Raw genomic sequence first — 27,748 nt, 5'->3', positions numbered from 1 at the left:
GTGAGTTTTCATCAGAGCTGCCTCCTGGTGTTATTACTGCAACAATATTATTTGCTATATTCCTCCATTTTAGGTGCCGTAAGTTGAAATCCCCCAGGAGCAAGATGTTGGGTGCAGGAGCTGGAAGATTTTCCAGACAGTGGTCAATTTTTAACAGCTGTTCCTGGAATTGCTGGGATGTTGCATCCGGAGGCTTGTAGACTACCACAATGACTAGGTTTTGGTTCTCGACCTTTACTGCTAAAACTTCCACTACATCATTTGAGGCATTAAGCAGTTCTGTGCAAACAAGTGACTCTGCAATGTACAAGCCAACCCCCCCCCACCCTTTTGCCTGTTCACTCTGTCACATCTGTATAGGTTGTAACCTGGGATCCATATTTCGTTGTCCAAGTGATCCTTTATGTGGGTCTCAGTGAAAGCTGCAAACATTGCCTTTGCCTCTGCAAGCAGTCCACGGATGAAAGGTATTTTGTTGTTTGTTGCTGGCTTTAGACCATGTATATTTGCAAAGAAGAATGTCATCGGACTGGTGGTATTGTTGGAACTGGGGGGGGGATTTTTTTTCCGGCATTAGTATCTGTATCTGTTGGTTTGGAGTGGAGGCCATCGACTGTGGTTCCACTCCAGGAATGACTGGATTTGGTGTACGATTTCTGCCATTTCCTGCCAGTTTTTTTTCCTTCCTGGCACTAAAAAACCTCTCCCTCTTGAGTGGCTGTGGCTACCCAGGTTTTCCCATGGCCTGGATGTTTTGTATCTTTTTGTCCCCTTTAGATGGTGTGCCTGTACTGAAGAGGTACACATTTCAGGGTGAAAAAGCTTACAGGAAGGGAGTTTGCATTTTCCTGTTGTCATATGGGCACGGCATTTTCTAGGGTGGTCATAGTTGCACGTCCCGTCTGTTTTTCCAGATTTCCCATGTCTGCAGATACCAAGTGCATAGTATGTGCACAGGCTTGGTTTCCGTTTGCCTTGGGTTTCTGTGACTGTATTCCCTGTTGGTGCATGTTTACCTCTGTCTTTCCTATCCTCCCTAGCACCAACGATGGAGCTCCCACCAGTTGTTTTTGGTAACATATCCTCATTAGGTGATGAAAGATTGGATATCAGATTGGAGGGAGAGAGTATGGAGGAGGTGAATGTATTCAGATATCTGGGAGTGGACGTGTCAGCGGATGGGTCTATGAAAGATGAGGTGAATCATAGAATTGATGAGGGGAAAAGGGTGAGTGGTGCACTTAGGAGTCTGTGGAGACAAAGAACTTTGTCCTTGGAGGCAAAGAGAGGAATGTATGAGAGTATAGTTTTACCAACGCTCTTATATGGGTGTGAAGCATGGGTGATGAATGTTGCAGTGAGGAGAAGGCTGGAGGCAGTGGAGATGTCATGTCTGAGAGCAATGTGTGGTGTGAATATAATGCAGAGAATTCGTAGTTTGGAAGTTAGGAGGAGATGCGGGATTACCAAAACTGTTGTCCAGAGGGCTGAGGAAGGGTTGTTGAGGTGGTTCGGACATGTGAAGAGAATGGAGCGAAACAGAATAACTTCAAGAGTGTATCAGTCTGTAGTGGAAGGAAGGCGGGGTAGGGGGCGGCCTAGGAAAGGTTGGAGGGAGGGGGTAAAGGAGGTTTTGTGTGCGAGGGGCTTGGACTTCCAGCAGGCATGCGTGAGCGTGTTTGATAGGAGTGAATGGAGACAAATGGTTTTTAATACTTGACGTGCTGTTGGAGTGTGAGCAAAGTAACATTTATGAAGGGGTTGAGGGAAACCGGCAGGCCGGACTTGAGTCCTGGAGATGGGAAGTACAGTGCCTGCACTCTGAAGGAGGGGTGTTAATGTTGCAGTTTAAAAACTGTAATGTAAAACACCCTTCTGGCAAGACAGTGATGGAGTGAATGATGGTGAAAGTTTTTCTTTTTCGGGCCACCCTGCCTTGGTGGGAATCGGCCGGTGTGATAAAAAAAAAATCCTCATTATTGCTAGTGGAGTCCTCTTGTTTGCTATTTCCTGTGGTATTTCTAGTTTGCAATATTGGTTTTATCTTATCTTTGACTACACTTGTTTCCCCACTACGGCTTCTGTCCCCTATGAGGTCATTTATATGTACGCTCTTATGATCTCCGCAATCCTTCCATTTATAGAATGGTCACTGATATTAGTAGACATTCTTTAATTGTTCGCCGCCCCTGTTTACTCCATCCCTTCTCTCTTCGCCTACATTCGCTCTTGTCTTCTCTTCAATTACCACCTTTCTATGTTCATGTAGCATCTCACTTTTCCCTACCCCCCTGAGAAGTTCCAGCTGTTCGTGTCTGTTCTTTCTCTCTCCCTTGCTCGGAAGCCCAACTGCCTACGGTCGCTTCCTGCTCTCTTTTTCTTGACCACTTCCACTCTCATTCTCATGCCATTGCAGTGTACACAGATGGCTCTAAGTCTTTTGACGGCGTAGGATTCGCAGCAATGTTTCTGGACAGCATAGTACGAGGGCATTTACTATCTTCGGCTAGTATTTTTACTGCTGAATTGTATGCCATTCTTGCAGCAATTAGGTGAGGTGTATCAGAAATTTAATACACCTCATCCCTTAGTCCTTCGTATCCAACTTTGGCTACGCCGCATCTTTACCAAGCATAAAGATGTTTTTTGTTGGGTCCCTGGTCATGTTGACGTACAGGGCAATGAACAGGCAGACACTGCTGCGCAGTCAGCAGTACATAACCTTCCAGTTTCATATAGAGGTATTCCATTTACGGACTATTTTGCTGCAATAGCTACCCATCTTCACACCAGTTGGCAACAACGTCGGTCTACTAGGCTCGGTAACAAACTTCAGTCTATTAAACCGAGTATAGGTTACTGGCCGTCTTCTTGTCACCAGTGTCAAGGTTGGGAGACTACTCTCTCCCGTCTACGCAATGGCCATACTCGTCTTAATCATGGATATCTCATGGAGAGGCGCCCTGCTCCTCTCTGTGAGAATTGTCAGGCTCCATTATCAGTCAGCCACATTCTGTTGGACTGCCCACTTTATCAACGAGCACGCAGAATTTACCTCCATCGTCGTCTTCGCTCCGCTGCTCTCTCTTTACCTTCCTTTCTCGCTGATGGACCCACCTTTCATCCGGACTCTCTCATTGACTTTCTGACAACAACTGACTTCACAAACTCTGATGCCTTCAGCCCTTTCTACCTCAATTTCTTGCTACCCTCTACCCCAGCACTATCCCCTGCCCCGCTGTTTTCTGTAACCTACTGATCATCCCTTCCCCCTTCTGCCGCCCAATACCCTCGCTTCCTTCCCTACCCTGCAGCGCTGTATAGCCCTTGTGGCTTGGTGCTTCTTTTTATTATAATAATAATAATAATAATAATCTGCCTGCCACCTATCAGTGTGTGTCCTTCCCTCACTCTCCTGAAGCCCATGAATAAACACTGACTTAGCTCTCTCCTCCTCCCATTGCCTTTCTTTCTGCAACTCTGGTTCCTGTCTGTAGATGGCCAGTTTCTCCCTTGTTTTTTCCTGTGGCATGTTCGTGCCACTGCATTTGATCTGTCCCTCTCCACCTGCAGCCAGCTGCTCTCCTCCCTCACTTCTTGGCCCTGCTTGGTAGGCTGATGTGGCCCTAGCGTAATTTATGTCTCCTTCCTTCCTGTTGGGCTTTCCAGCTTCATATGCTGTGTCTTCTCTGGTCAATACCCTTGTAACTCGATTCAACCTTTTTACCTCATCTTCTAGGACCCTGATCCTGGCTACTGCAGTTTCGACTTGTAACTCCCAGTGTGTGTGTGTGCTCACCTAATTGTGGTTGCAGGGGTCGATACTTAGCTACTGGCCCTGCCTCTTCACTGACTGCTACTGGGTCCTCCCTCTGCCTGCTCCATGAGCTTTATCATACCTCGTCTTAAAACTATGTATGGTTCTTGCCTCCACTACATCACATGCCAGACTATTCCACTGCTTAACAACTCTGTGGCTGAAGAAATACTTCCTAACATCTTTTTGACTCATTTGAATCTTCAACTTCCATTTCTGGCCAATGGTTTCTGTGTTCCATCTCTGGAACATCTTGCCTCTGTCCAGCTTATCTATTCCACGCAGTATTTTGTATGTTGTTATGTCACCCCTGACCTTCCTGTCCTCCAGTGTCGTCAGACCGATTTCCCTTAACCTTTCTTCGTAGGATATTCCCCTTAGCTCTGGAACCAGACTTGTTGCAAACCATTGCACTTTCTCTAATTTCTTGATGTGGTTGACAAGGTGTGGGTTCCAAACTGGTGCTGCATATTCCAGTATGGGCCTGACACACACAGTGTATAAAGTCTTGAACGATTCCTTACTGAGGTATCGGCATGCTATTCTCAGGTTTGACAGGCACCCATATGCTACAGCAGTTATCTGGTTAATGTGTGATTCCGGCAACATGCTTGGTATTATACTCACCCCTAGATCTTTCTCCTTGAGTGAGGTTTGCAGTCTGTCTGCCTAGCCTATACTCTGCAGTCTTCTTTGCCCTTCTCCAATCATCATGACTTTGCATTTGGCAGGGTTAAATTCTAGGAGCCAGTTACTGGACCACGCATTCAGCCTGTCCAGGTCTCTTTGCAGACCTGTCTGATCTGCATCTTATTTAATTCTCCTCATTAAGTTCACATAATCTGCAAACAGGGACACTTCTGTCTGTCATTCACATATACCAAGAATAGCACTGGTCTCAAGAAGACCCCTGTGGGACCCCGCTTATCACAGGCGCCCACTGTGATACCTCATCATGTACCATGACTCGCTGATGCCTCTCTGTCAGGTATTCTCTGATCCATTGCAGTGCCCTTCCTGTTATACGTGCCTGATCCTCTAGCTTCTGCACTAATCTCTTGTGAGGAACTGTGTCGAAGAAAATGTAATCAACCCACCTCTCCCTCTTATGTCTTCAGTTACCTTGTCATAAAACTCCAGTAGGTTTGTGACACAGGATTTGCCTTCCATGAATCCGTGCTGGCTGTTGTTTATAACCTTGTTCCATTCCAGGTGCTCCACCACTCTCCTCCTGATAACCTTCTCCATAACTCTGCATATTAGACAAGTCAGTGACACTGATCTATAGTTTAGTGCTTCGTTTCTGTCTCCTTTCTTAAAGATGGGGACTACATTTGCCGTCTTCCATACCTCATGTAGTTGCCCAGTTTCAAGGGATGTGTTGAAGACTGTGGTTAGTGGCACACAGTGTCTCTGCTCCCTCTCTAAGAGATGTCCGGTCACACTGCCTTTGAGGTATCAAGGTCAATTAGGAGCTTCTTCACCTTTTCTCGGTTGTGTGTATTTCATCCAATATTTGTTGGTACATGCTTTGTTGGTGTACCCCTCTGATTTGCCTTCACAGTGTCTCTTCTGCCTCCACTGTAAATACTTCCTGAAATCTCGTGTTGAGCTCCTCACATACTTCTTGGTCGTTTCTTGTGAGCTCCCCACCTTCTTTCTTCAGCCTGATTACCTGGTCCTTGATTATTGTCTTCTTCCTGATGTAGCTGTAAAGCAGTTTCGGGTCAGACTTGACTTTCGATGCTATGTCGTTTTCGTACTGCCGCTGGGCCTCCCTCCTTATCTGTGCATACTCGTTTCTGGTTCGTCGACTAATCTCTTTGCCTTCTGTACTTTTTCCATTCTACAGCACAATCAGGTTTTGCCTCCCTACACCTTCGGGTAAACCAAGGCGTGAAGGCTTACTCAGTTCTGTCAGCTCCTAAGTAAGGAATTGAAAATGCTGGCTCCTTCTTATGTAAATAAATAATAGAAAACATAATAATAACATGAGAAGATGAACATTTTATTACATGATTTCAAGCATAAAGGTAAAACATTTAAACATAAAAATTAATCCTATTTGAAAGAAAAATGAAAAATGAAATATAAAAAATTATACTTGAATTCGAAACAATGAAACACTGAAGCCGTTGTTGTAGAGAAACGGAGGGATAAGATAAGATAAGATAAGATTTCGTTCGGATTTTTAATCCCGGAGGGTTAGCCACCCAGGATAACCCAAGAAAGTCAGTGCGTCATCGAGGACTGTCTAACTTATTTCCATTGGGGTCCTTAATCTTGTCCCCCAGGACTTGTCCCCCAGTCGACTAACACCCAGGTACCTATTTGCTGCTAGGTGAACAGGACAACAGGTGTAAGGAAACGTGTCGAATGTTTCCACCCGCCGGGAATCGAACCCGGGCCCTCCGTGTGTGAAGCGGGAGCTTTAGCCACCAGGCCACCGGGCCACCGGGCCACCGGGGGGATGTCGTCACTGCTGTTCGTGACAGAAGACGGTTTCCACAATACAATTCTGCCGAGGTGAACTTATCCTCTGATCACCACAGTGCTGAAAATGTTGGATAGCCACTCTTATCACAAGACATGTAGTTAGGCTGGGTGTGTAGCTGACTAGGGCGATCGAATAAGTGTGGAAGGGGGCTGTTGGATCATAGGTATGTGCACCTAGCTCACTAGATCTTTGCCAGATCCCTGCTGTCCTTATCTTCACTTCGCCCGTGTCAGATGACCCACGCCGACAAATCAAGGTTTCAATTAAGAAATGAATACAGTTACAACCTGCTCTTTTAATCACTCACACGATAGGCATACAGCATCTAAAAGAAATGGTGAGGATTAAAAAGTGACGTTAAATTCATAAAAGGCAGGAATGAACACAAGTTTACAACCCTAAATAAGAGTGAAGCTCTTAAGACAAACAAAGAAAAAGATATATTGTACAGGAGTGGAACACATACTTAGATTTGATGGAAGCAGCTAATCAAGTGATTTCTCTACTGGTTGGAGATTTACACCACACCTCCCAGCAGATGAAAAGAGGGGAGGATAAGGGGAGCTAGACAATCCATGTGCCTTAACAAGCAGGCTACCAACAAACAACCATCACCATGGAAATATAAACACATATGCAGTATAATGTGATCCTTTATTGACAACTTTTCGCCCACATAGTGGGCTTTATCAAGCGAAACATTGTCAATAAAGGATCACATTAAACTGCATATGTGTTTATATTTCCATTGTGTCGGTATTTTATACCATTTATTTTCAACAATCACCATACATTCATAATTTCCATGCTCCTATATTAAACTTTTCCCTCACACAAGGCCTCATTCTGGTCTTCCCATTATTTCTATTACCATTGGGAACAAACCTTTCCTCTGCCTCCTTGCATTTTCTTGTTACGTAGTCCATCATTTCGTTTACTGACTTTCCTGCCAACTATCTTTCCCACTGAACCTCCTACAGGAAAGTCCTCATACCTGTATAGTCCCCTCTTTTATAGTTTGACTTTTGCCTTTCTACTCCTGTTACCCTCTCTACTTGTAGCTCTACTATGTATTCAAAGTCCAGAACCACGTGGTTACTAGCTCCAAGGGGCCTTTCAAATGTGATGTCCTCGATGTCTAAGCTACTCAGGGTGAACACAAGGTCCAGTCTTGCTGGTTCATACTCGCCGCTCTATCTCTGGCAGTGCCCCTAACATGTTGGTGCATGAGGTTTTCCAGTACCACACCCATCATCTTGGCTCTCCACATATTGGGACCCCCATGTGGCTCCAGGTTTTCCCAGTCAATCTCCCTGTGGTTAAAGTTCCCCATATCCAGTAACTTTGCTCTACTCGAGTGAGTTCTTCTTGCCACCTCAGGTAGTGTCCACCATTGCTCTGTTGCACTCATCATATTCCTCTCTTGGCCTCCTGCAGTTCTGTGGTGGGTTATACTTCACTGCAACGACAACCTTATGTTCCCCTGACTGAACTGCACCTATGTAATCCCTTTCTCCAATCTCGTCCATTCCTTCCATTTCCTAATATCCCCATCAGTTTTAATGAGCAGTGCAACCCCTCCTCCCCCTCTACTCGTTCTATCCTTCCTCAAGATCTGATATCCGAGTGAGAAGATTGCTTCTGTTACTGTCCTAGTGAGTTTTCTTTCTATGACTGCTATGATGTCAGGTGCCCTGGCAGGGGCCTATAGGGGGTTTCTGTGGTGGTGGGGTGTTTGGTTTTGGGATGGGGCAGAGGGCCTATGGGGAGGTTACCGTGGGGGTGGGGGTTATGCTGAGTGGGATGGGGGCAGAGGGCCTATGAGAGGTTACAGTGGAGGTTACATTGGGGGCTGTGGTTAAGGGGATGGGGTAGAGGGTACAGTGTGTGGGTTACTGTGGGGGCGGGGTTTGTGGTGAGGGGGATGGGGGCAGAGGGTACAGTGTGTGGGTTTGTGGTGAGGGGGATGGGGGCAGAGGGTACAGTGTGTGTGGGTTACTGTGGTTTACTGTGGGGGTGGGGTTTGTGGTGAGGGGGATGGGGAAGAGGATACAGTGTGTGGGGTTTTGAATTAAGTTGTTTGATTGCATTGGGGTTGCCATGGTTGGGTTCCTTCTGTGGGTGATACTGGAGGAGGTTGTGTTTGTTCTTCCATCTGGGTCTGGTTTCTCTTGCTTTCCTCCTTCCTTGCCTCCCATTCCTCCTTGCGATGTTGCACCCTCTCTTTCAGTATCATCCTTTCTTCTTGTGTTCTCAGTCGAGGTACAAGCTCCAGTACTACGGTTTGTCCCTTAGACACACTTTCTCCTGCAGGATCCAGTTTTGAGTTGACTATGCCTTGAAAATCACATGAAGTGGATGCTTTTTTCCTCTAACAAACCACCCAATTCTCTGAAAATTTGTCAGCTGGGTCATGTCGTCCTCTCCTATTGCTTTCATGATGCTTCCAATCTTTTTTTTTTCATTCTGTTTTCTTGCTTCGTAAGTTTCCCCTTCTACTTCTTGGAGCCCATAGACAAAAATTGCCCTCTCCCATTCATCCTCCCACTGTACTTCCCTGAGCATCCTCTAAGACGAATTAGTTCATGCCATTGATGCGTTTCTTCCTACTGCCTCTTCCCTATCTAGTGTCCTTGTGCTTAGCAGTTAACATAAGAAAGAAGGAACACTGCAACAGGCCTGTTGGCCCATACTAGGCAGGTTCTTTACAATCCATCCCATTAGCAAAACATTTACCCAACCAAATTTTCAAAACTACCCAAGAAATAATCTCTGATAACTCTATCCACCCATATGCAAGTCCCACTCAAATCCAACCCCTCACTCATGCATTTATCCAACCTAAATTTGAAACTACCCAAGGTTTTAGCCTCAATAACCCAACTAGGTAGACTGTTCCACTCATCAACTACCCTATTTCCAAACCAATACTTTCCTATGTCCTTTCTAAATCTAAACTTGCCCAACTTAAATCCATTACTGCGGGTTCTCTCTTGGAGAAATATCCTTAAGACCTTATTAATGTCCCCTTTATTAATACCCATCTTCCACTTATACACTTCGATCATGTCTCCCCTCATTCTTCGTCTAACAAGTGAATGCAGTTAGAATGATAACAAATTCTCAATACAGGCAGCACACTCCACCAATATTCAAAACACTCAACCTACTCACCATACAAAACATCCATACTTATTATTGGACTTATTACATACATAGAACACTTAACTCTGATATTAACCCTCCCCTCAAACATCTCCTTGCCAACCTCAACAGAACACATGACCATAATACAGGGCACAGATCACTCTTTGATGTTCCTCGTGTCCATCTCACGCTATGCAAAAACTCAATGCACATAAAAGGCCCTAAAATCTGGAATTCATTACCTGTAAATATAAAAGAAACACTACCTGTTTATAAATTCAAGTCTCTTCTCAAAGTTCACTTACTCACTCAAAACCAAATAAATACTGAATAACTGAACCATATAAATTGTATATCCTAAATGTTACTCACAATTATATCACACAAATGTTAAACCTAACTTTGTTATTTTTTTAAATACACTACCTAACAGAATACTCCATTCTACTGAATGAACAGCAATGCATGCAACCATATGACCTGTCTTTGTAATACTCATTTGTATTTTATAGTTATCTGTTTACAATAATGTCTTATCACTGATTTCATCATTGCTTAGTTAATCTTAAGTTAATTGTAAGCCAGCCCGTAATGCTATGCATATAAGTGGCTTTGGCATGCTGCTCTTACCTGTATTTTTTTGTACCTCTGTATGTATGCTAAATTTCTAAATAAATAAATAAATAAATAAATAAAAGAGTTTTCAATCTTTCTTCATAAGGAAGATTTCTAATGCTATGTATGAATTTAGTCATTCTACGCTGAATGTTTTCTAACGAATTTATGTCCATTCTGTAATATGGAGACCAGAACGGAGCTGCATAATCTAGGTGAGGTGTTACTAATGATGTATAAAGCTGCAATATAATCTCTGGACTTCTGTTGCTTACACTTCTTGATATAAATCCCAATAATTTATTTGCCTTATTACGTACCCTGCAGTAGGGAGTAGGAGTAGTAGGGAAGAGGAGAAGGAAGATGAAGAGGAGAGAGAGTGGAGTAGAAGAGATAGAAAGAGAGAGAGGAGAGTGTGTGAGTGAGAGTGTGTGAGCGTGAGTGAGACAGTGTGGATGAGAGGGTGTGGGAGAGTGTGAGTGGGAGTGAGTGAGAGAGTGTGAGTGAGAGAGTGTGGGTGTGAGTGAGAAAGTGTAAGTGTAAGAGTGTGAAAGAGGGAGTATGAGTGAGTGTGTGTGTGTGTGTGTGAGAGAGAGAGAGAGTATGAGAGAAAGTGTGAGAGTGTGAGTGTGTGTGAGAGAGTGTGAGTGTGTGAGAGAGTGTGAGTGTGAGAGTGCGTGAGGGTGTGTGAGAGTGTGAGATGGATAGGATCAGCCTTTACAATGTTTGTAGGCCTAGTAGGCTCTGCATCGGAGAAGGAGAGTGAGGAGGACAAGGAAGAGGAGAAGGTGGGAGAGCAGGGGAAGGAAGAGGAGGGGAAGATTAGAGGAGGAGGAGATGGAGGAGGATGTATAGGAGGAGGGGGAGGCGTAGGAGAAGGAGGAGAGGGGGAGGGAGGAATAGAGGTACCCACGCTAGGGTAGGGATGTGCAAGTTTGTGTGTGTGTGAATTTATGACTCTTGTACACATGTGTGTGCATGTACGTGTATGGCTGTGTGGGTTACTGTACAGTCGCCTGAGCCTTCTTTCCTGGTTCTACCTTATTTTAGCAGTAAAATAAATTACTGTCTGGCTTTTTGGGCTCTCCCAGTTTTTCTACACTAGATTCTCTACAATTATGCTGCTATGTATGGCAATCTATGCACAGTATTTGTGTATGCCTGAATAAACTTGCAATATGGGTGTATTTTGCCTGACCTATGCGCCTGCGTGCCTCGCTGATGTGTGTGGCACCACTAAAGTCCCTTTCCAGTTACTCCCCCTAACTAAGTGTTGAGTGATCTATTATGATATTCAGCTCTCCAGAGCAGAATTGCAGGGCCAGACCCAAAATCCCAAATACAACCACAAAAAGGCTTAGTACTTTACCTCCGGCATCTGGGTTCCGCGTAGTTGCAGCTGTGCGATGCTTGTTCTCGGTCGTGGTACTTGCTTCCCCTACCTTCCTGTTTCATTGTACACACTGTAGTCACTAGCTCATCTAACTTTTTCACCGCACTCACTGTATTTACTAACACAACTATACTTATCTCTTATCTCCCTGGTCTCACTGTGTGTGTGTGTGTGTGTGTGTGTGTGTGTGTGTGTGTGTGTATTCACCTATCTGTACTCACCTATTTGTGGTTGCAGGGGTCGATTCATAGCTCCTTTCCCCGCCTCTTCACTGATTGCTACTAGGTCCTCTCTCTCTCTCTCTGTTCCATGAGCTTTATCAAACCTCATCAAGCTTGTAGCCCGTCCAGGTCTATTTGTAGTCTGCTTGATCCTCGACCGATTTGATCCTCCTCATTAACTTTACATCATCGGCAAACAAGGACACTTCTGAGTCTATCCCTTCCGTTATGTCATTCACATATACCAAAAACAGTACAGGTCCTAGGAATGACCCCTGTGGAACCCCACTCGTCACAGGCGCCCACTCTGACATCTCGTCACATACCATGACTCGTTGTTGCCTCCCTGTCAGGTATTCTCTGATCCATTACAGTGCCTTTCCTGTTATGTGTGCCTGACCCTCTAGCATTTGCATTAACTTCTTGTGAGGAACTGTGTCGAAGGCCTTCTTGCAGTCCAAGAAAATGCAATCTATCCACCCCTCTCTCTTTTGTCTTCTGTCACCTCGTCATAAAACTCCAGTAGGTTTGTGACACAGGATTTTCCTTCCTTGAAACCGTGCTGGTTGTCGATTATACATTTGTTTCTTTCCAGGTGCTCCACCACTCTCCTCCTGATGATCTTCCCCATGACTTTGCATATTATACACCTTAGTGACACAGGTCTGTAGTTTAATACCTCGTGTGTGTCTCCTTTTTTAATCAATGGGACTACATTTGCCATCTTCCATACCTCAGGTAGTTGCCCAGTTTCAATGGATGTGTTGAAGATCTTTGTTATTGGCACACACAGCGTCTCTACTCCTACTTTAAGGACCCACGGAGAGATGTTGTCTGGTCCCACCGCCTTTGAGGTATCAAGTTCACAAAGCAGCTTCTTCACCTCCTCCTCGGTTATGTGTACCTCATGCAGCACTTGGTCTACTTCCCTGTTCTGATTTCCTGGAGTCCTACCGGTTTCCACTGTAAATACTTCTTTACATCTCATGTTGAGCTCCTCACATACCTCTTGGTCGTTTCATGTAAACTTCCCATCATCCTTCCTCAGTCTGATTACCTGGTCCTTGACTGTTGTTTTCCTCCTGATGTGGCTATACAACAGCTTCTGGTCAGACTTGACTTTCGATCCTATGTCATTTTCGTACTGTCGCTGAGCCTCCCTTCTTATCAGTGCATATTCGTTTCTGGCTCTTCTGCTGATCTCTATTTTCCTGGGTCCTTTGTCTTCTGTACCTTTTGTCTCCCTACTCCTTTGGGTGAATTACGAACTCGTTCTGGTCTTCCCATTATTTTTGTTTCCCTTAGGAACAAACCTCTCCACTGCCTCCTTGCATTTTGTTGCCACATATTCCATTTCTTTTACTGGTTTTCCTGCCAGTTCTCTCTCCCACTGAACGTCTTGTAGGAAGTTCCTCATGCCTGTGTAGTCCCCCCTTTTGAAGTTTGGTTTTTCCCATCCTATTTCTGCTCCTCATTCCACTTGTAGCTCCACTATGTGGTCAAAGCACAGAACTACATGATCACTAGCTCCAAGGGGCCTTTCATACATGATGTCCTCGATATCCAAACTACTCAAGGTGGGTGGGTGTGTACTCACCTAGTTGTACTCACCTAGTTGAGGTTGCTGGGGTCGAGTCCGAGCTCCTGGCCCCGCCTCTTCACTGATCGCTACTAGGTCACTCTCCCTGAGCCGTGAGCTTTATCATACCTCTGCTTAAAGCTATGTATGGATCCTGCCTCCACTACATCGCTTCCCAAACTATTCCACTTACTGACTACTCTGTGGCTGAAGAAATACTTCCTAACATCCCTGTGATTCATCTGTGTCTTCAGCTTCCAACTGTGTCCCCTTGTTACTGTGTCCAATCTCTGGAACATCCTGTCTTTGTCCACCTTGTCAATTCCTCTCAGTATTTTGTATGTCGTTATCATGTCCCCCCTATCTCTCCTGTCCTCCAGTGTCGTCAGGTTGATTTCCCTTAACCTCTCCTCGTAGGACATACCTCTTAGCTCTGGGACTAGTCTTGTTGCAAACCTTTGCACTTTCTCTAGTTTTTTCACGTGCTTGGCTAGGTGTGGGTTCCAAACTGGTGCTGCATACTCCAATATGGGCCTAACGTACACGGTGTACAGGGTCCTGAATGATTCCTTATTAAGATGTCGGAATGCTGTTCTGAGGTTTGCTAGGCGCCCATATGCTGCAGCAGTTATTTGGTTGATGTGCGCTTCAGGAGATGTGCCTGGTGTTATACTCACCCCAAGATCTTTTTCCTTGAGTGAGGTTTGTAGTCTCTGACCCCCTAGACTGTACTCCGTCTGCGGCCTTCTTTGCCCTTCCCCAATCTTCATGACTTTGCACTTGGTGGGATTGAACTCCAGGAGCCAATTGCTGGACCAGGTCTGCAGCCTGTCCAGATCCCTTTGTAGTTCTGCCTGGTCTTCGATCGAGTGAATTCTTCTCATCAACTTCACGTCATCTGCAAACAGGGACACCTCAGAATCTATTCCTTCCGTCATGTCGTTCACAAATACCAGAAACAGCACTGGTCCTAGGACTGACCCCTGCGGGACCCCGCTGGTCACAGGTGCCCACTCTGACACCTCGCCACGTACCATGACTCGCTGCTGTCTTCCTGACAAGTATTCCCTGATCCATTGTAGTGCCTTCCCTGTTATCCCTGCTTGGTCCTCCAGTTTTTGCACCAATCTCTTGTGTGGAACTGTGTCAAACGCCTTCTTGCAGTCCAAGAAAATGCAATCCACCCACCCCTCTCTCTCTTGTCTTACTGCTGTCACCATGTCATAGAACTCCAGTAGGTTTGTGACACAGGATTTCCCGTCCCTGAAACCATGTTGGCTGCTGTTGATGAGATCGTTCCTTTCTAGGTGTTCCACCACTCTTCTACTGATAATCTTCTCCATGATTTTGCATACTATACATGTCAGTGACACTGGTCTGTAGTTTAATGCTTCATGTCTGTCTCCTTTTTTAAAGATTGGGACTACATTTGCTGTCTTCCATGCCTCAGGCAATCTCCCTGTTTCGATAGATGTATTGAATATTGTTGTTAGGGGTACACATAGCGCCTCTGCTCCCTCTCTCAATACCCATGGGGAGATGTTATCTGGCCCCATTGCCTTTGAGGTATCTAGCTCACTCAGAAGCCTCTTCACTTCTTCCTCGGTTGTGTGCACTGTGTCCAGCACTTGGTGGTGTGCCCCACCTCTCCGTCTTTCTGGAGTCCCTTCTGTCTCCTCTGTGAACACTTCTTTGAATCTCTTGTTGAGTTCTTCACATACTTCACGGTCATTTCTTGTTGTCTCTCCTCCTTCCTTCCTTAGCCTGATTACCTGGTCCTTGACTGTTGTTTTCCTCCTGATGTGGCTGTACAACAGTTTCGGGTCAGATTTGGCTTTCGCTGCTATGTCGTTTTCATATTGTCTTTGGGCCTCCCTTCTTATCTGTGCATATTCGTTTCTGGCTCTACGACTGGTCTCCTTATTCTCCTGGGTCCTTTGCCTTCTATATTTCTTCCATTCCCTAGCACACTTGGTTTTTGCCTCCCTGCACCTTTGGGTAAACCATGGGCTCATCCTGGCTTTTTCATTAATCCTGTTACCCTTGGGTACAAACCTCTCCTCAGCCTCCTTGCATTTTGTTGCTACATATTCCATCATCTCATTAACTGGCTTCCCTGCCAGTTCTCTGTCCCACTGAACCCCGTTCAGGTAGTTCCTCATTCCTGTGTAGTCCCCTTTCTTGTAGTTTGGCTTCATTCGTCCTGGCCTTCCTGCTTCTCCCTCCACTTGTAGCTCTACTGTGTATTCGAAGCTTAAAACCACATGGTCACTGGCCCCAAGGGGTCTTTCATATGTGATGTCCTCGATATCTGCACTACTCAAGGTGAATACTAAGTCCAGCCTTGCTGGTTCATCCTCTCCTCTCTCTCTTGTAGTGTCCCTTATGTGTTGGCACATGAAGTTTTCCAGTACCACCTCCATCATCTTAGCCCTCCATGTATCTTGGCCCCCATGTGGGTCCAAGTTCTCCCAATCGATCTCCTTGTGGTTAAAGTCACCCATGATCAGGAGCTTTGCCCTGCATGCATGAGCTCTTCTGGCCACTCTAGCCAGTGTGTCAACCATCGCTCTATTGCTCTCGTCGTACTCTTGCCCTGGCCTCCTGCTGTTCTGTGGTGGGTTATACATCACTGCTATTACCACCTTGGGACCTCCAGAGTGAAGTGTTCCCACTATGTAATCACTTTCTTCTCCGCTGTCTCCTCTCTCCAGCTCATCAAAATTCCAGCGATTTTTGATCAGCAACGCCACTCCTCCACCCCCCCTGTTCCCTCTGTCTTTCCTCAGGATTTGGCATCCCGTTGGAAAGATGGCATCTGTTATCATACCTGTAAGCTTGGTTTCTGTGAGAGCTATGATGTCCGGTGATGCTTCTTTGACTCTTTCATGCCACTCCTCCCACTTATTTGTTATTCCATCAGCGTTTGTGTACCATACCTTCAGTTTCCTTTCCAACACTGTGGTTTGGGGGGCCTGTGAGGGTGGGAGACCTGGTGGCATACTGTGGGATTCTATAGCTCGGTGTTGGGTGGAGGCTGTGGGTATGGATTGTAGTGTGTGTTGGGATGGTGTGATAGGTTGTATGGTTCTGAGAGTAGTTGTGTGTGTGCTTGCCCTTGCTGTTCTGTTCTGCTCTGACTGACCTCTGCTGGTTCCCTCCTTGTCTCTTTTCCTAGCTCCTTTCGCTTTTTTGTCCTCTCCCTCAGCTGCTGTCGTTCTGATTTTGTTCTGTCTCTGTCTAGGAACACCCTCTTGTACTCTTCCGAGTATTTCAATCGTGGTTTCTCTTGGAGGATCCTGTTCTGCACTGTTTCCGTCCTGAGAATCAGCTTGATTGGTCGGTTTCTCCCCTTCGAGTACCCCCCTATTCTCTGAAAATTTACAATCTCGTCCATCTCTTCACCTATTTCCGTGATGATTTTCTCAATCTCCTTTCTTTCTTCCTGCTGCCTTTCAGTGTGTGTCCTTTCCTCTCTCCTGAAGCCCATGGATAAACACTGATTTTGCCCTTTCTTCCTCCCATTGCCTCACCCTCTGTGACTCTGGATCCTGCCTGTATGTGGTCAGTTTCTCCCTTGATTTTTCCAGTGGCTCTTGATAGCCTTGTTGTGCCTCAGCATTCGACCTATCACCCTCTCCATCTGCAACCAGCTGATCTTCCCTTTCACTCCTTGGTCCTCCTTGGCAGACTGATGTGACCTTAGCATAATTCATAATTCCTTCCTTCCTGTTCGGCCTCGCAGCTTCATATGCTGTGTCTTCTCTGGTCACTGCCCCTGTAACCCGCTTCAGCCAATTTATCTCAACTTCTAGGACCCTTATCTTGGCTACTGCGGTTTCGACTTGTGCCTCCCAATTCTTTGTCTCCTTCTCCAACCTCTTTTCCAATTTCACAGAGAGCTCTTTCTCCATTTTTTCAGAAAGCTCTCCTAATTTTCTCTCCCACTCTTGTTCCATCCTTTTCCACTGCTCCTCCATCCACTCCTCCCTACCAGAACCATTCTCATCTGATCCTTGGTTCCTGCGAGTCCCCACCAATTTTTTTTTTTTTTTTTTTGTGAGAGAAGAGAGAAGGGAAAGGTAGAGGGGGAGAGAGAGTGAAGGGAAGAGTAGGAGAGGGGAGAGTTAGAAGGGAAAATGGGGACGAGAGAGAGCAAGAGAGAGAGAGAGCAAGAGAGAGAGAGAGAGAGAGAGAGAGAGAGAGAGAGAGAGAGAGAGAGAGAGAGAGAGAGAGAGAGAGAGAGAGAGAGAGAGGGAGAGAGGGAGAGAGAGAGAGAAAGAGAAGGCAAAGAGGGGGAGAGAGAGGGGCAGAGAGGGGGAGAAGGGGGAAAGAGGGGGGAGATGGAAGAGCGAGAGGGGAGAGAGGCTAGGGGGAGAGGGCGGGGAGGATGGGAGAGAGGTGGGGAAAGGGAGAGGGGAGAGATAATGGGAGGGGACAGATGTTAGAGGGGGAGAGATGTTAGAGGGGGGAGGTGTTAGAGGTAAGAGATGTTAGAGGGGAGAGATGGGAGAGGGAAGAGAGAGAGAGAGATAGGTAGAGAGAGAGATATAGGTAAAGAGTGAGAGAGGTAGAGATAGGTCTACTTAGGGTAGAAAGAGGGGGGGGAGAGGAGAAAGGTTCAGATGGTCAGTTCACAGGACGGTGTGAAATCCTGTGTATGTGTGTTTGCGTGTGTACTACAGCTTACAAGTGCTTGTTCCTGTGTGTGTATGTGTATGTGTGTGTGTGTGTGTGCGTGCCTGTGCGTGTGAGTATGTGTCTGTATTTTAGAGACTTCATAAATCATACCAAAATGTTCTTATAATTTTATTGTTTTCAGAGTTAATGATACTTCAACTATAATTGCTGTTTAAGCCAATTTAAGTCTTAACGGTCAGTAATGTAATATTTGCTACGTCCGTTATGATGAGATAGTGAAGAAAGTTTAAGAAGGCAGTTAACTGTTAATTATTATTAAGTGGCGACGTAAAGCCAATATAGCAAATAAGTAATTATTCCTTAGTTTACTTTTCTTACACCTCGGTATAACGAATTTTGTAGATCAGTTTGACACCAGTTTCACTCACTGTGATACATCAACTTCTTGTTAAAGTGTTGGACTACATAGCAAATATACAAGAGTAAAGCAAACTGAAACCTATCAAAAAATTCTTAAAAATCTATAGTAATTAAAAGGAATTATAGTATATTACGTGAACCAACAAACTGCGCTCTGTCTTGGCCTGGGCGTTTAGTATTAACTGGCTGTCAGATACTTGGTATATTTCCGTAAACATTTTCTGAGACAGAGCATCGCTGCCGTTTAAAATTTAGCTTAAGATCTGCCCCTGGGGTGTCATCGTGTAAACGGTGATTCTCTCACTTACCAGCTTATGTTTGAGAAATGTGTCACTGTATCAACATCATGATACAGGATGTACAACAATTGTTGCTGCCATCACTTCCTTCTCTCTCTCACTGAGATGTTATATGATTTCTCTCTTTTTGAACCGGCAGATGTTTTGGAAGATCTGTCTTCCGTCCTGGGAAGCCATGAATTAGCTGAACGAAAATTTATAATCTCTGTAATTTTTATACTAGTGGAAATAACTTTTTTTATGTAGTCAACAAAATAAAGCAAGAAAAAGTAATCGCAATCTTGAAAGTGGCGTAAATTGTATTCCTTTTCTAGTTGACCAATCTGTTGGACTGTACCACTGGAACTAAAGATATTGACTTACAAGCTTCTCACAAGGCACCTCCTTAATACAGACAGAATTCATATAATTTCTAATAGTGAGCTCTCTCCTTCTTCAACATAGGAGTTTACTCATTCTATATATTTACTGAAATCAGAAATCAAAATGAAATATCCAGTGTCCTGAGTTACATGGAGTACAAAATTAGAAAGATGAGTCAGTTATACGTAACTGATGATGTGGGTGAGGTGGTCAAGGACCTGTTAGACATAGCTTGTATTCTACTCAATCTTGGGGTAGAATATAAGCTATAGAATATTCTATTCAATGTTTCTGGCACGGTTCACTAACCACTGGGCACTGGTGTGCCACGGGCACTTATCACCTCCTGCCTTATTGGAGCATAGAAGCTTCCTCTGAAAGTATTTACTTGGAATTCAGCCTTTTTTCTGCAACACTGCAGGCTCCTGTGTTCATTGCAGTACTAAAGGCCAAGAGCTATGGTGGTGATGGTTGCCGATATGATGCTTTCCAGGGCATAGTTCTAGCTGCTCAGTCAAATTATGTTCCAAATAGGGAAATCAGATCAAACAAAAATGATCCTAAATGGATGAACAATAGATTAAAATATCTGATTGGTCAAAAGAGAGGCATATATAGGCAAATCAAAAGAGGAGAGGGGCAATTAAGAAATCGATATATTCAGTTAAAGAGAGAAATAAAAAAGGGAATTAGAAAAGCAAAAAGAGATTATGAGGTTAAAGTTGCAAGAGAATCGAAGACTAACCCAAAAGGATTCTTTCAGGAATACAGGAGTAAGATCAGGGACAAGATAGGCCCACTCAAAAGTTCCTCGGGTCAGCTCACTGACAGTGATAAGGAAATGTGTAGAATTTTTAACACATACTTCCTCTCAGTTTTTACACAGGAGGATACCAGCGATATTCCAATAATGATAAATTATGTAGAACAGGACGAGAATAAACTGTGCACGATTAGGGTCACAAGTGACATGGTCCTTAGGCAAATAGATAAATTAAAACCTAACAAATCCCCAGGCCCTGATGAACTGTATGCAAGGGTTCTAAAGGAATGTAAAGAGGAGCTTAGCACACCTTTGGCTAATCTTTTCAACATATCACTACAAACTGGCATGGTGCCAGATAAGTGGAAAATGGCAAATGTGATACCTATTTTCAAAACAGGTGACAGGTCCTTAGCTTCGAACTATAGACCAATAAGCCTAACCTCCATAGTGGGAAAATTTATGGAATCAATAATTGCCGAGGCAGTTCGTAGCCACATTGAAAAGCATAAATTAATCAACGAATCTCAGCATGGTTTTACAAAGGGGCGTTCCTGCCTTACGAATTTATTAACTTTTTTCACTAAGGTATTTGAGGAGGTAGATCATGGTAATGAATATGATATTGTGTATATGGACTTCAGTAAGGCTTTTGACAGGGTCCCACATCAGAGACTATTGAGGAAAATTAAAGCACATGGAATAGGAGGAAATTTTTTCCTGGATAGAGGCATGGTTGACAAATAGGCAGCAGAGAGTTTGCATAAATGGGGAGAAATCAGAGTGGGGAAGCGTTACGAGCGGTGTTCCACAGGGGTCAGTGTTGGGCCCCCTGCTGTTCACAATCTACATAAACGACATAGATGAGGGCATAAAGAGCGACATCGGCAAGTTTGCCGATGACACCAAAATAGGCCGTCGAATTCATTCTGACGAGGACATTCGAGCACTCCAGGAAGATTTGAATAGACTGATGCAGTGGTCGGAGAAGTGGCAGATGCAGTTTAATATAGACAAATGCAAAGTTCTAAATGTTGGACAGGACAATAACCATGCCACATATAAACTAAATAATGTAGATCTTAATATTACGGATTGCGAAAAAGATTTAGGAGTTCTGGTTAGCAGTAATCTGAAACCAAGACAACAGTGCATAAGTGTTCGCAATAAAGCTAATAGAATCCTTGGCTTCATATCAAGAAGCATAAATAATAGGAGTCCTCAGGTTGTTCTTCAACTCTATACATCCTTGGTTAGGCCTCATTTAGATTATGCTGCACAGTTTTGGTCACCGTATTACAGGATGGATATAAATTCTCTGGAAAATGTACAAAGGAGGATGACAAAGTTGATCCCATGTATCAGAAACCTTCCCTATGAGGATAGACTAAGGGCCCTGAATCTGCACTCTCTAGAAAGACGTAGAATTAGGGGGGATATGATTGAGGTGTATAAATGGAAGACAGGAATAAATAAAGGGGATGTAAATAGTGTGCTGAAAATATCTAGCTTAGACAGGACTCGCAGCAATGGTTTTAAGTTGGAAAAATTCAGATTCAGGAAGGATATAGGAAAGTACTGGTTTGGTAATAGAGTTGTGGATGAGTGGAACAAACTCCCGAGTACAGTTATAGAGGCCAGAACGTTGTGTAGCTTTAAAAATAGGTTGGATAAATACATGAGTGGATGTGGGTGGGTGTGAGTTGGACCTGATAGCTTGTGCTACCAGGTCGGTTGCCGTGTTCCTCCCTTAAGTCAATGTGACCTGACCTGACTAGGTTGGGTGCATTGGCTTAAGCTGGTAGGAGACTTGGACCTGCCTCGCATGGGCCAGTAGGCCTTCTGCAGTGTTCCTTCGTTCTTATGTTCTTAAGTTCTTATGTATTCTACAACATTTACATCAGTCTGCCCTTGCAGTCCTATTACGCCTTTACAATCTTATTTGGTCACAAGGAGTTCTTCCACAGCTGTGGAAATCCGCCATTGTTCTCCCTTCCCACAAACCAGGCACTACGGGACATGAAACCTCCCACTATCGTCCCATTGCTCTTACCAGTGCAGTTTGCAAAGTGATGGAACGCCTAGTAAATAGACGTTCAGTGTGGTATTTAGAGACACAACAGTCTCTCCACTCGTCAATATGGCTTTCGTAAGGGACGTTCTACCATAGACCCCTTACTACGCTTGGATACGTATGTTCGTAATGCCTTTGCAAATAACCACTCAGTTATTGCCATATTTTTTGACCTTGAGAAGGCATATGACACAACTTGGAGGTATAATATTTTAGCCCAAGCCCACTCCTTAGGCCTTCGAGGCAATCTACCATCCTTCCTTAAGAACTTTTTAACTGACAGGCATTTCCGTGTTCGGGCTAATAATGTGCTCTCCCCGGACTTTATCCAAGCTGAAGGTGTCCCCCAGGGATGTGTTCTGAGCACAACACTTTTTCTCCTTGCTATTAAGGATTTGGCCTCTAGTCTTCCATCAAATATTTGGTCATCACTCTATGTTGATGACTTCGCTATTGCCTGTGCAGGCGCTGACTGTCACCTTATTACAGTTTCTCTCCAGCATGCAGTCGACCGTGTTTCCAATTGGGCCACCACACGTGGGTTTAAATTTTCCAGCACTAAAACCCACCAAATTACTTTCACTAGACGCTCTGTCATCTCCGATCATCCTTTGTACCTCTATGGCTCCCGTATCCCTGAACGTGATACAGTCAAGTTTCTGGGCCTCCTCTTTGATCGTAGGTTATCCTGGAAACCTCACATTACCTCTATGAAGGCAACTTGTCACAGCCGGCTGAACCTTCTTAAAACCCTTGCTCATCTTTCATGGGGAGCTGATCGTCGAACCCTCCTTCGCCTACATTCCACCCTTATCTTATCGAAACTTGATTATGGTGACCAGATCTATTCAGCGGCATCTCCTGCTACTCTCTCTAGCCTTAACCCCATTCATCACCAAGGATTACGTTTATGCCTTGGTGCTTTTCGCTCTTCCCCTGTCGAGAGCAGAAGATGCAGAAGCGAACGTTCCATTCTTATCCGATCGCCGTGATGCCCATTGCCTTCGCTACTATGTACGCTCTCATGATCCCCGCATTCCTTCCATTTATAGAATGGTCACTGATATTAGTAGACATTCTTTATTTGTTCGCCGCCCCTGTTTACTCCGTCCCTTCTCTCTTCTCCTTCATTCGCTCTTGTCTTCTCTTCAATTACCACCTTTCTATGTACATGTAGCATTTCACTTTTCCCTACCCCCCTGGGAAGTTCCAGCTGTTCGAGTCTGTTCTTTCTCTCTCCCTTGCTCGAAAGCCCAACTGTCTACGGCCGCTTCCCGCTCTCTTTTTCTTGACCACTTTCACTCCCATTCTCATGCCATTGCTGTGTACACAGATGGCTCTAAGTCTTCTGACGGCGTAGGATTCGCAGCAGTGTTTCCGGACAGCGTCGTACAAGGGCATTTACTATCTTCGGCTAGTATTTTTACTGCTGAATTGTATGCCATCCTTACAGCACTTATCCGTATTGCATCTATGCCTTTGTCATCATTTGTAGTTGTCTCAGACTCCCTTAGTGCTTTACAGGCTATACAGAAATTTGATACACCTCACCCCTTAGTCCTCCGTATCCAACTTTGGCTATGCCGCATCTTTACCAAGCATAAAGACATTGTTTTTTGTTGGGTCCCTGGTCATGTTGACGTACAGGGCAATGAACAGGCAGACACTGCTGCGCGGTCAGCAGTACAAGACCTACCAGTTTCATGTAGAGGTATTCCATTTACGGACTATTTTGCTGCAATATCTTCCCAACTTCACACCCGTTGGCAACAACGTTGGTCTACTATGCTCGGCAACAAACTTCAATCTATTAAACCGAGTATAGGTTACTGGCCGTCTTCTTATCACCAGTGTCGAGGTTGGGAGACTACTCTCTCCCGTCTTTGCATTGGCCATACTCGTCTTACTCATGGATATCTCATGGAGAGGCACCCTGCTCCTCTCTGTGAGAATTGCCTAGTTCCATTATCAGTCAGCGACATTCTGTTGGACTGCCCACTTTATCAACGAGCACGCAGAATTTTCCTCCGTCGTCGTCTTCGCTCTGCTGCTCTCTCTTTACCTTCCCTTCTCACTGATGGACCCACTTTTCATCCAGACTCTCTCATTGACTTTTTGACAACAACTGACTTCACAAATTCTGATACCTTCAGCCCTTTCTACTTCAATCTCTTGCTACCCTCTACCCCCGTACTATCCCCTGCCCCGCTGTTTTCTGTAACCTACTGATCATCCCTCCTCCCTTCTGCCATCCAATACCCTCGCTTCCTTCCCTACCCTGCAGCGCTTTATAGCCCTTGTGGCTTAGCGCTTCTTTTTGATTATAATAATAATAATATAATCCTTGAATTTATACATTTATATTCCCTCTTTTCCTGGAATAACTGATCCTTCAACATTATTGCTACTCCTTCCTTAGCTCTAACTCTATTAGAAACCCCTGACCTAATCCCATTTATTTCTCCACACTGAAACTCTCCTTTCCCTTTCAGCTTTGTTTGAATAAGAGCCAGGACATAAAGCTTATCTTCATTCATAACATCCACGCACATTAAAAAATGGGTTACTAGCCCATTGCTCCCGACATTTTAGTTGACTGTTACAACAGGCATGGCTTACGGAGGAAAGATTCTTATTACACCTCCCCATCGACATGACTGGAAAATAATAAGAACTATTAAGAAAATTTCAAAGAAATCTGAGATGAGTGTATATAAATAAACGTTCATATGCATGTTTAGTGTGACCTAAGTGTATGCGTCCTTATGAATGTTTTTTCCACAATATAGAAGATGTCAGTGAAGTGGAGATGTGATTGTTGCAGCTCTCTACTTTGCTTTATCTAATACAAGAGTTGATTTTTGTCCTCCATAAGTAAGCGGTTGTAGAATTGAACGAATTTATCAGGTCGTTATCTTAAAGAAATACCATTTGCGGTAGAGCATTAAGTTGTCATTGGGTCAGGTCAGGTTTTGCCTTAGTGATTCACTTCTGTCAAATAACATCAGTACCGGCGGATGCAAAACAGCCGATAAGAAAAGCAGATTAAAAATTATAATTCATATTCATTGAACTATCTGTCCAGTTTATTAGGTAACCCCTGAAGGGAGGTTTTAAAAAGGTTGCATGATATTTTTTTAGGTATCGCGTAAGGATGATCTTTATGAAGTAGCCCGATTTTTTTCTTTATTTCTCTTCATCGTCCAACTGTTATCAACTATTTCATCGCTCATGAATGCCTCATTCAATCGGCTTCTTTAAAAAAAAAAATTGTACGTTAACGTCTATCATATTCATGGAACAATTGGCATGTTAACATATCCTATAACCAAAGATACTGAAATCATTAACAAAATATAGCGACATAACCAAGTTTGCCGGTGACACCAAAATAGGTCCTTGAATTCATTCTAACGAGAACATTAGATCACTCCAGGATGATTTGAATAGGCTGATACAGTGGTCGGAGAAGTGGCAGATGCAGTTTAATATAGACAAATGCAAAGTTCTAAACATTGGACAGGAAAATATCCAAGCCAAATATAAACTAAATAATGTAGATCTTAATACTGCTGATTGCGAAAAGGATTTGGGAGTTCTGGTTAGCAGAAATCTAAAACCAAGACAACAGTGCATTAGTGTTTGCAATAAAGCTAACAGAATCTTTGGCTTCATATCTTGAAGTATAAATAATGGAAGTACTCAGGTTGTTCTTCATCTCTATATATCCTTGATTAGGCCTCATTTAGATTATACTGCACAGTTTTGGTCACCCTATTACATTATGGGTACAATTACAGGGCCGGATTACCGCATAGGCAAACGAGGCATTTGCCTAGGGCCCCGCGCATTTTGGGGCCCCGCAGTCCAAGGGGTTCAGGGGCTCATCCAAGACTGCGCACATGGTGCAAGTGCAAAGGGGTCCCTACCTAAAAAGTTCAAGTGTTTGGAGAGTAAAATTGATTTTTAAAAATTAATCAAAACAAAAATAAATAATGAAATAAAATAAAATAAAAATAAACCTAACCATAGATGGCAAGACTCAACACGCCTTTGTTTACATCAGAACAGCTGTGTTTTCCCGCTAATGGGTGAGTATGGGAGATTCCTCTCCAATTTTCTGTAGTAATTACACGTTATCTAGACTTGTACTGTGACAAATTAACTGAAGTGTTATTGATAGACATTGATGTGTATGGATAAATGTTTGTTTTCGCCTCTAAATGTTAAGGGAGGTACCTGATAGGGTTACTTGACCAGTAAAGACGCATGGACCAGTAAAGACGCATTTTTGGTAAAAATACTATAAAGAAAAATCTAAAAACGCAAACTGACTTCCGTTTGTAGGTTTTAAAAGCACTTTGTCCTGTCTTTAAGTCTTTATCATTTCAATAACAGATCTCAATTGACTGATGTTCTACATCACTTCCGTCGCAAATGCTTAGTTTTCAAGTTGCGACGGAAGTGATGTAGAACATCAATTAATTTACTACATATTTCCCCAGAAACACATAAGCCACATCAGAAAATCGTTGGTTGGATGAAACTGAAAATTGTCCCTGCATTCTTTAATTCTCATGTCCTTATCTATGGTGGTAGGCCATATATCATGCAAAACATAATGATTAGTTTAGTTATGAAAATGGTAATATAAATACCATTGTGCATTGTTCTTGGACTCAGTATGATTTCTGTTTAAGTAAGTTGGAGATCAAGGAGGATGAATTAGTAAAATATTCGTAGCCCAAATCACTAACCTAATCTATGGTAAAAGTTCTGTATATGACTCCTTTCTGGTAACGTTTTAAATTTTTAGATGCCCAGCCAGAGGAAAGGGAGCTACAAGGGCCATATCCCCCCAATTGACAGAAAAAAAATTAATAATAATTAAAAAATTAATAATAATTGATAATGAAAAATTTGTATTTGCATGATTACAGACAGTGATACATCCTCATTATGGCATCTCGTGAACGTGATGTTGGACGTTCTTATGCGAGTGGGTCACAGAAAAGAAAGAAGAAAATTCAAGAAGAACAGAAAAAGAAAGATGTAGGAAGCTGCAGAAAGATCACAGACATGCTCACGAAAACAGTTTCTGATGTTACCAGTACAGTTGAATCTGCAGATACGTCAGATCATACAGGAAGCCCTCCCTCCATTATTTCTCAGCCAGCATCTACTTCTTTTGTGTCTCCTCTCAATGTCTCAACGGACATTTCATCCACAGGATTTGTCTTAAAAGATCCTGTCTCATGGCCAAATGTAATCCCAGATTCTCTACGTAATGCTTTCATTGCAGAAAACTTCAGTCAAACTCTGAACATTGACTTTAGGAAATCAGCAAGGATTTATGATGATGGAAGTCGTCGTTGTTTAAAGTCATCTATGTTTTACAGGAAGCTTGCAAATTCAGAAACTGTGAAAAGATCATGGATGGCATACTCTGAAAGCTCAGGAAAAGTGTACTGTTCAGGATGCAAGCTATTTTCTACCAAAGAAAATACCTTCACACAAGGGTTCAATGACTGGAAAAATTCCAAGCGTTTCGAGGAACATGAAAACAGCACCACTCACAGGAGCTGCATTTTAGCCAGTGTATTTCGTGCACAGAAAAAAGGCTTATTGGATTCTCGTTTGGAAAATCAAACTGAAAAAGAGCGCACTTATTGGAGAAAAGTTCTAGAAAGAGTTGTTGCTGTTGTAAAATTCTTAGCTCTAAGAGGACTTGCTTTCCGTGGAGAAAATGAGGTTTTTGGTTCGGAAAACAATAGCAATTTTCTAGGGATCATAGAACTGTTAACACAATTCGATCCATTCTTAGCAAATCATGTGTCACGCCTTGGGAATGCAGGAAGAGGCACTGTATCTTACATGTCATCTACTATATGCAATGAATTTATTGAACTGATGACTAAG

The sequence above is a fragment of the Cherax quadricarinatus genome, chromosome 46 (assembly GCF_038502225.1).
Source record: "Cherax quadricarinatus isolate ZL_2023a chromosome 46, ASM3850222v1, whole genome shotgun sequence".
Lineage (NCBI taxonomy): Eukaryota > Metazoa > Arthropoda > Malacostraca > Decapoda > Parastacidae > Cherax > Cherax quadricarinatus.
This window is presented reverse-complemented; position numbering follows the sequence as displayed.